The following is a 9,350-nucleotide window of genomic DNA, read 5'->3' on the forward strand; positions in this document are numbered from 1 at the left end:
GTTTATGTAATCGCTCCTCATATTTTAACCCTTGGAGCGCTGGTAACGTTTTGGTGAATGTGCACTGCAACCCCTCCATTGTCAATCTATACTTTCTAACGGCCGGTGCCCAGAACTGTACATAGAACCAGGTATCTGTTAGCTGTAGAATAACTTCCTCTCCTTTATATTCTAGCCTCTCGTTATAAAGCCTTATATGCTGTGCGATTTCTTGATTATTTCTGTACCTTACTGCTACCTTTTAGTGGTCTGTGTGCATGAACCCGAAATAACTTCGGAACTCCACTGTTCCGATCTGTGCACCATGTAATCAATACTCCGATCTACATTTTTGGTCTAAAATGAATGACGACATAATTACCTGCATTGAAATCCATCAGGCACGGTTTCGCCCATTCACTTAAGCTATCAATATATCTTTGTAATTATATGCTGCTGGCTACACGACTTACCTTAGCACCAACCTTTGTATCATCGGCAAACTTGGATATATGGCTCTATATTGTGTTTTCTAAGTCATTAATGACGATAGAAGGAACAATTTATTTAATATCAACATTTATGAATGGGCCTTGCTGGGACAACCTGGCAGGGTCTGTGGGGAGAGGAAGTTGGAGTTAAGGTTTCAGCCCGATGACCATCTGTTACTACAAATAAACATCACGCAATTGTTAGTAGTTTTTAAATAGTGAAAAAGAAAACTCGCTCTCCTATAGCAGCTTTCACGACCATGGGACGTCCGGATTGCTCACGAATGCTCAGTCTGAGTCCCGACAGGACCACAAGGATCCAGACCTCATTACACCCTTGATCCTAACATGGCCAAAGGCGAGGTGAGAGTGATTGCTCTTAGCATCAAAATAGCATTAGGCCGAATGTTGCATCAAGGAGCCCGATTAAAATTGAAGTCAATGGAATCTTTCGGGGGACGTGGGGTAGGGGGAAACTCCTCTGCTGGACACATGCCTAACATAAAGGAAGATGCTTGTGGTTGTTGGAGGCCAATCATACCAGCACCGGGACATCACTGCAGGAGTTAATCTTCACCTGCTTCATCAAAGACCTTCCCTCTATCATAAGGTCAGCAGTGGGGATGTTCAGCGATGATTGCACAGTGTTCAGTTCCATTCTCATCCCATCAGATAATGAAGCAATCCTGGCCTGCATGCAGCAAGAACTGGGCAACATTCAGGCTTGAGTTGATACGTAGAAAGTAACAATCGCGCTACTCAAGTGCCAAAGCTTCTTCCACAGCACCTCCCAAAACCGATGCCTGTACTTCCTAGAAGGACAAGAGCAATTAGTGCATGGGAACACCAACACCTGCAATTTCCCCTCCAAGGCATGCACCATCCTGACTTGGAAATATATTGTCGTTCCTTCATTGTCGCTGGGTCAAAATCCGGGAACTCCTTCCCTAACAGCACTCTGGGTATCTTCACCTCACGGACTGCAGTGGTTCAAAAAGGCACTCATCACCACCTTCTCAAGGGCAATTGGGGATGGTCAATAAATGCTAGTATTGCCAGCGACCCCCACATCGCATGAATGGCGAATGTTTTTAAAAAAATTGCTTTACAGAAAATGAAGTACCTTTTGAAGCGTGGTCACTGCTTGTAATGTATGAAAACACGGCTGCCAATTTCTACACAGCAAGATCCCACTGGTGATGTTGGCTCTCGGACACAGATATGCCCAGGACACCTAGGAGAACTCACTACCTGTTAGAATCATAGTACCCTAGAAATTTGCGGCACAGAAGGAGGGCCATCGGCTCTGGACGAAAGACCTATCCAGCCTAATCCCACTTTCCAGCTATTGGTCCGTAGCCTTGCAGTTTACGGCACATCAAGTGCATATCCAAGTACTTTTCAAATATGATGAGGGTTTCTGCCTCTACCACCATTTCAGGTAGTGCGTTCCAGACCTCCACCACCCTTTGGGTGATAAAAGTTCTCCTGAACACCCCTCTAATCATTCTACCAATTACTTTAAATCTATGGCTCCTTGTTATTGACCTCTCTGCTAACTGAAATAGGTGCTTCCTATCCACTCTAGCTCGGCCCCTCATAATTTTATACACCTCAATTAAGTCTCCCCTCCGCCTCCCCTGTTCCAAAGAAAACAACTCCAGTCTGTCCAATCTTTCCTCAACGCCAACATTCTCCAGTCCTGGCAACACCCAGAGGACAACAGAGGACTCAAACTGAATGTAATTGGAAAGAGCACCAGAGGGCAGATGAGGAAACATTTTTTTACATTGCGAGTTATTATAATCTGTAATGTTCTGCGTGAAATGGTGCTGGAAGCAGATTCAATAGTAACTTTCAAAAGGGAATTGGATAAATACTTGAATTGGAAAATTTTGCAGGGGTATGGGGAAAGAGCTGGGAATAATTGGATTGCTCTTTCAAGAGCACGACGGGGCAAATGGCCTCCTTCTGTGATGTATGATTCTCTAATTATCTGAAAGGTTTTATTGAAGGATTCATGTAAATGAGGCTGTTATTTGCCTGCTCCACTATCTCAGTTTATTTCTGTGTGCAAGTGCCTGTTCTGTTTCAACCTCATTGAAATGATTCGGGGTTCGGTACTAATGAAGCTCAGGTTAAACTCTGACATACGGCGTAGTGGCCAAGTGGTAAGGCGTCGGTCTCGTAAACCGAAGAGCATGGGTTCGACCCCCATCTACGCCTCGGGACATTTATCGCATTTAATTTGACATTTTTAATGTTTCTCCTTTTTATCTCTATCAAATACATTCATAACTTTGAACATTTCTTTCAACTCTCCTCTTGACATTCTTTGCTCTAAAGAGAAAAATCCCTGCTTCTCCAGTCTCTTTGCATAAATGAGGTCCCGCATCCCTGGTACCATTCCAATAAATCGATTCTGCACTCCCTCCAAGGCCTTGCCTTCTTTCGTAAAGTGTGGTGCCCAGAATTGAACGCAATACTCCAGGTGAGGCCTCACCAGTGCTTTATAAATGTTTAGCATAATTTCCTTGCTTTTATACTCTATTCAGCTATTAATAAAAGACAGGATCTCAAATCCGTTTACACAGCTTTCTCAACTTATCCTGCCACCTTCAAAGATTTGTGTGCGCACACCCCATGTGTTCCAGTTCGTGCACCCTCTTTCAAATTGTACCATTTAGAGCTGGTTAATTAATTGCAGGGGAGAGCATTCTGAGTGGTTTCGGGGCCAGTGGTCTGCAGAGGGAGCCGATTAAACGAAATAATCGGCCCCATTAAAGTTCTACCATTTAGTTGACATTGCCTCTCCTCATTCTTCCGACCAAAATATATCACTTTGCACTTCTCTACGTTAACTTTATCTGCCATGTGTCTGCCCATTTCACCAGTCTCTTTCTCTTCATACTCCCCCTTTGTAGCTCTTACTATCTGCTTTGTGACCCTTTGCTGTTCTTTGTAACTTTCCCATTCACCAGGATCGCTGCAATGTTTTGCATTTGTGTTTGCTTCTCCTTTTATTTTAATGCGGTCTCTTACCTCTAGCCGCCCATGCCTATTTTTCGGCCAGTAAAGTTCTTGCCCCTCAGATGTTTAAACTGATTCAATTTCATCTTAAATTATTTCAGAACACCTCCCACTTCTGTCGTTTTACTTGTGAACAGATTTGCCCAGTTTATTGTGGCCAGGCTCTGTCTTGTTGAAGACGGCCTTGCCAAAACGTAGAATCTTTGCAGCTGCTTTGCATTTCTCCCTCTCAAACATTGCGGTGAACTCGAACATGTTATGATCACTATTAAATACAGTTTCACGTACGCTAAATCTGATGAATAAATCTGGCTTGTTACTCATTACTAAATCTAATATGGCATGCCCCCTTCTTGGTTCTAGGACATATCGTTGTAGAAAACTATCCCGGACACACTTAAAAAACCTTTCTGATAAGTGCTAGTCTGCTTACCCCAATCTCTGTGAAAGTTAATATCCCCCATTAATACAACACTGCCTTTATGACGCGCTTGTCTAATTGCTGCATTTATACAATCTAGCACTTCAGACCAGCGACCAGGGAGCCTATACACAAATCCCACTGTCTTAATCGCTCAGTCTTAAATCGTTTCCTATTTCTTAATTCTAACCATAAATTCTCCACTGTCTGTTTACCTCTCGTTATATCCTCCTTAACATTGAATTGATTTCATCCTGAATCACTAAGGCTACTCCTCCCCCTGCACCATTTCCCTATCTTTCCTGTAGTCCTCCAGCAGCACCTCCGCCCCTTTGTATTCCCGCCATCTTGAGATTAAGGCTAATATTCCATGAACCTAGCATTTTTTTGTACGTGTCCGGTAGTTTGAAGTAATTACTCTACGTGGACTATTAAATCTCTCTGCTCCTCCACAGTTCCTAACTATTTGCCATTTTGAAAGTACTCTAATCCACCCGTCAGCCACAGTTTTGCCCATTCACTTAAAGTATAAATGTTCCCTTGCAAATTTCTGCTTCCATCTACATTACTTACTGTGCTGCCTAACCTGGTGCCGTCAGCAAACTTGGACATACGATGGAAGTCATCGAACTGTGAAAGAGGGCTCAGAATGGGAATCGAATTTGGGCTGGCGTGAAAGGGCGTTGGTATTCGGAATGTACAAAATACAGTCCCCAATGCTCCGCTTATCTGCAGCAGACCGAACGTAATTCGTAATATATGTTCGATCCTTATTGGTTGCTGTAACCTGATGCTGTAGCTCGGTGAATCATTGTTTCAATATGGAAAGGGTTTTGCCTCTGTGGGACAATCAGTTAACACGGTCGGCCGTGAGCTCAAAAATTAATGGTTCTACGAACGATCGGGTAATCTTTACATTATCGGCTCACAGTTTCAGATTTCAACGTATGTTTTGACTGAAAGGAAATGTGCTACAAACATTGCCAGCTGGGCAGAGCTGACATTCCCACCATTAACCCTGCGATCGGAAGCAGGCACATCAAAAATATGTAAAAGCCTGAGATTGGCTTCACGGAAATCAGATTTCATCTTAGCAGACAAGTCTCCGAAAGGCCAATGGGAGGCTGTACTGGTTGCAAGAGAGCTGGTTAGCTGTGACATGCATATTTCCGCAGTGAGCCAGACCAGACACTATGCAGGTTTCCACAATGAAAGTCACACCGTTTATTTTGGAAAAGCAAAATGATACTTACATCCTGACTGGTTTCAGTTGATATTTGAGAGATCATTATAAGATCCTGCAGGGCTGCCTCGGTTAATAACAACTGTCCGAAGCTGCATTTCAGACATGCCATCAAATCCATCGTTTTGTTGCCGTTTTCCAGAACCCCGAATGAGTGAGGCCGCGAAAAGCAGCTCTCTTCAATCACCCGCTGCTGGCAAGAAGCCGCGAATGTGGCCTCAGTCAGCGCATTACAGCCCATCTCTGGTGAACACGATACCACTGAAGCAGAGTTGTGCACAACTTTGCATCTCTCGCCTATAGGTGACGTTGTGGAGGTCGATATTATAGAATGGTAGAATATTACAGCACAGAAGTGGGCATTCGGCCCATCGTGCCTGTGCCGGCTCTTTGAAAGAGCGAAACAATTAATCCCACTCCCCTGCAATTTCACCATAGCCCAGTATTTTTTTCAAGTAATTATCATATTACATTTTCAAAGTTACGATTGAATCTGCTTCCACTACCCTTTCAGGCAGTGCATTACAGATCTTAAATATCGCTGCGTATTAATGTTTCCTCATCTCTAAGCATAACAGAAGTCTTTCATCCCTTGTGCCATTCTAGTAAATCTCTACTGCAGACTTTCTGAGGCCTTTACATCCTTCCTCACTGTGGTGCCCAGAATTTGCCACTCTACTCAACCTTATGCCTAAATGATGTTTTATGAAGTTTGAGCATAGATTCCTTGCTTTTGTTCTCTATTTCCCTGTTTATAATATCAAGGATCCCGAATGCCGAATACTGTCCTGCTGAATATTTAAAATGTTGCCAACCCATCAGCAAACTTTGAAATTTGCTCCCGATACCCAAGTCCAGGTCATTTATATATAACAGGAAAAGTGATGGTGCTAATATCCACCCCTGGGGGACCCTACTGCAGCGAAGGCAGCGCATTGCTGTCCATCCTTGGGAAGCAAGATACAATATGGCCTGGCGAAGCCTCCTCATACACCGAGCACAGCGACATAAAATCCGTGGAGATTGAATCCAGGTCAATCGGCCTTCCAGCAACAGTTGGCGAGGACCGAATGAAATGAAACGTTTTACTTGCCTCAGTGAGGAAATCACTGGATAATGTTAGAGGAAAAAAACAGAAAATGCTGGAAATACTCAGCAGGTCAGCCAGCATCTGTGAAGAGAGAACCAGAGTTAACGTTTCGCCAGAACTGGAAAAAAGCAGGAGAAAGAACAGATTTTAAAGCAAGTGTAGCTGCTCGGAAAGGGGGAGGGAATGAAAGTACAACAAGGATGGTCTGTGATAGGATAGAAGGCAGTAGAGGGTAAGAGACATTAACCGATATTCAAGGCAAAAGGAGCTGGTAATGGGGCAGCTTAAGAAACAAAAGATGGCTCTAGATGAAGTGTAAATTGCCCTGACAGAAGGAAAGGCAGCTGCCATGTGAGAGCGAAGAAAATAAAACACAAATAAACAAAAAAGAAGTGTGGAAAAAAATATACATGCTAGGTGCCGATGTTATGGTCTGAAATTGTTGAACTCTATGTTGAGTCCAGAAGTCTGTAAAGTGCCTAATCAAAAGACGAAGTGCTGTTCTTCGAGCTTACTTTGAATTTCAGTGGAACAATGTAAGAGGCCTAGGACGGTGAGGTATGAGCGGGAGTGCAGCGGAAAATGACAGTGACAGGCGACCGAAGCTCCGGGTCACCCTTACGGACTGAATGGAGGTGTTCTGCAAAAGGCCACCCAATCTGCGTTTGGTCTCCCCAGTGTACAGAAGACCCCATCGTGAGCATCGAGTACACTATAGTAAATTGCAAGAAGTACAAGTAACTCGCTGTTTCACCTGGAAGTGATGTTTGGGGCCCCTGACAGTGGGAAGCAGGTGGTATAAGGGCATGCGTTGCATCTCCTGCGCTTGCACAGGAAGGTGACGGGTGAAGGGGAAGAGGTGATTGGGGTGATAGGGGAGTGGACCAGGGTATCGCGGAGGGAGCGGTCCCTTCAGAATGGTGAAAGGGGAGGTGAGGGGAAGATTTGTTTGGTGGTGGGATCACGCTGGAGGTGGCAGAAATGGTGGAGGATGATCCGTTGAATGTGGAGGCTGTTGGGGTGAAAGCGTAGGGGAACCCTATGGTGGTTGCAGGAGGGAGGGGCAGAGGTGAGGGCAGAAGTTCGGGAGATAGAACGGGCATGGCTAAGGGCCATGTCAACCACAGTAGAGGGGAATCCTCAGTTGAGGAAAAATGAAGACATGTCAGAGGAACTAGTATGGAAGGGGGAATCGTCAGAGTAGATGTGGCGCAGATGGAGAAACTGGGAGAATGGAAGAGAGTCCTTACAGGAAGCAGGGTGTGAGGGACTGTAGTCCAGGTAGCTGTGGAAGGAAGTGGGCTTATAGTGAATGTCTGTCAATAACCTATCCACAGAGATGTTGACTTAGAAGTCGAGGAAGGGAAGGGAAGAGTCAGAGATGGACCATGTGAAGGTGATGGACGGGTGGAAATTGGAAACAAAGTGAAGGAAATTTTCTAGTTCAGGGCGAGAGCAGGAAACAGCACCGATACAGTCATCAATGTTCCAGAAAAAGAGGTGAGGGAGGGGACGTGAGTAGGATTGGAACAGTAAGTCAGGATGACCAGTCGGTCTCAGGTGTTTAGGTCGGGGTTGCTCCTGGAGTTGTGGGCTCGCATCCCACTTCTGACGTTTAATCCTTTGTTTATATAGCACGATTTTGCGAGAGGTCATTTTTCGGCCCTTTTGATTATTGCTTCCAGAAACCGAAGCCGACTTCCATCCACGGCAGATTTGTTTTATTGGTTGTAAGTATGTATTGTGTTGGGAGTAAACAGAACAGGGCCCGTGGAATCAATCCATTATGCTCAAATTTGCAGTAATCCACGCAAGAAGTTATCGGACAGGACCGAAATCATTCCACAACAATCTCCAGCGGTTCTGGAAGAAGGTCACTGCAAACCACGATATTGATATCAAGCCTTTAAAGACATCAATTAATGTCTTTCTTAGCAATCAATTACCTGTGGTCCTTGTAAATATAATCGGATGTGTCCATGTTAGATAAAGATGTATTTGTGAGTTGCTGTTGTGCTGAATGTAAGTGATTTTGCGTCTCTGTAGTTTGCTGATATACTTAGATGTGTCTGTATTATCTATATATATATAAAGCGGTCGATCTGTCTGTCCTTCTGTCTGTCTGTCCTTCTGTCTGTCTGTCCTTCTGTCTGTCCTCACGTGTGCGTCTGTCTGGTATGCGCTCGAAAGTTATAGAGCGTACCTACGCGTGCGTTACGTCAAAAGAAAGCTTACCTCTTCCAAAACGGCCTTAAGCGTATTTACGTTTCAGCCGGGCAAAAATCGCGCCCGCGGTATCCGAAAAACCTTCAACATTCCGCTCATTAGCATCTCATTATCCGCTCATTAGCGACAGAGTGACCTCGAGGTATGGTGACCTGACGGTCGACCAATCGGTGCGTGTGTGGGCGGGCCTTATCGTTCTGAACTGAGGTGAGTAGCCGCCATCTTGCTTCCATTCTTTTTCCTGCTTTCTGCTTCTTTCTTTTCAAATATACATTTCCAGCAAAATAAAATTGTTTTTATTAAATTGTTTTAAAAAAAACTAGACTCATTTGTAAGTATTTTCTCTAACCTGAAGATTCTTTTTCCTACCTTTCCCCGTTTTTGTTAGGCCTGAAAGCCTGGGCCTTTCTTGCCCAGCCAGGCCCGAGCTAGGTAATTGTCCCACGGTTTCTGCTAAGCTCCTCACCAGCCCCCCCCCGCGCCCCCGGTGTCACGTTACCCGGGGCAACGGCGTCAGCCACGAGGGTCAGGGTGCGCGCACAGCAGGAGCAGCTGAGACGTGGCGTCTCTCTGTTCCCCGATCGGCTCGGGCGGGGGGTCGGCAGGGCTCTCGGGAGTGCGGATCTCGGCCGGGGCTTGGTGAGCGGGAAGGGTTACCCCGGCAACCGGGTCCGCCGGCCGTCTATCACAGCCGCAATCGGCGGTCTTGAAGCCAGCTCGGGAGGGCGGGGCTCCGGAGGGCGGGGGGCCGGTGTTCGGAAGATCGGGTATCCGGAGATCGGTGGTGGGGTTGGTGGGGGGTGCCAGGGTGAGCCTCGGGGGGCAGGGATCAGGGGGCTCGGGAGTTCGGGGGGGGCGAGCCTCGGGGAT

The 9,350-nt window shown here is 45.7% G+C and overlaps 1 non-coding gene across 1 annotated transcript; it reads left to right on the top strand.

Annotated features, from left to right (window-relative positions):
• Nucleotides 1–2,624: 2,624 nt before the first annotated feature.
• Nucleotides 2,625–2,696, top strand: trnat-cgu (transfer RNA threonine (anticodon CGU)). The gene has a single exon. It is a non-coding gene; the product is annotated as a tRNA-Thr (tRNA).
• Nucleotides 2,697–9,350: the final 6,654 nt, after the last annotated feature.

This window comes from Somniosus microcephalus, unplaced genomic scaffold, assembly GCF_052327205.1.
Source record: "Somniosus microcephalus isolate GS21.2 unplaced genomic scaffold, FLI_Smic_1.0 unresolved_chr1, whole genome shotgun sequence".
In the NCBI taxonomy this organism is placed as follows: domain Eukaryota; kingdom Metazoa; phylum Chordata; class Chondrichthyes; order Squaliformes; family Somniosidae; genus Somniosus; species Somniosus microcephalus.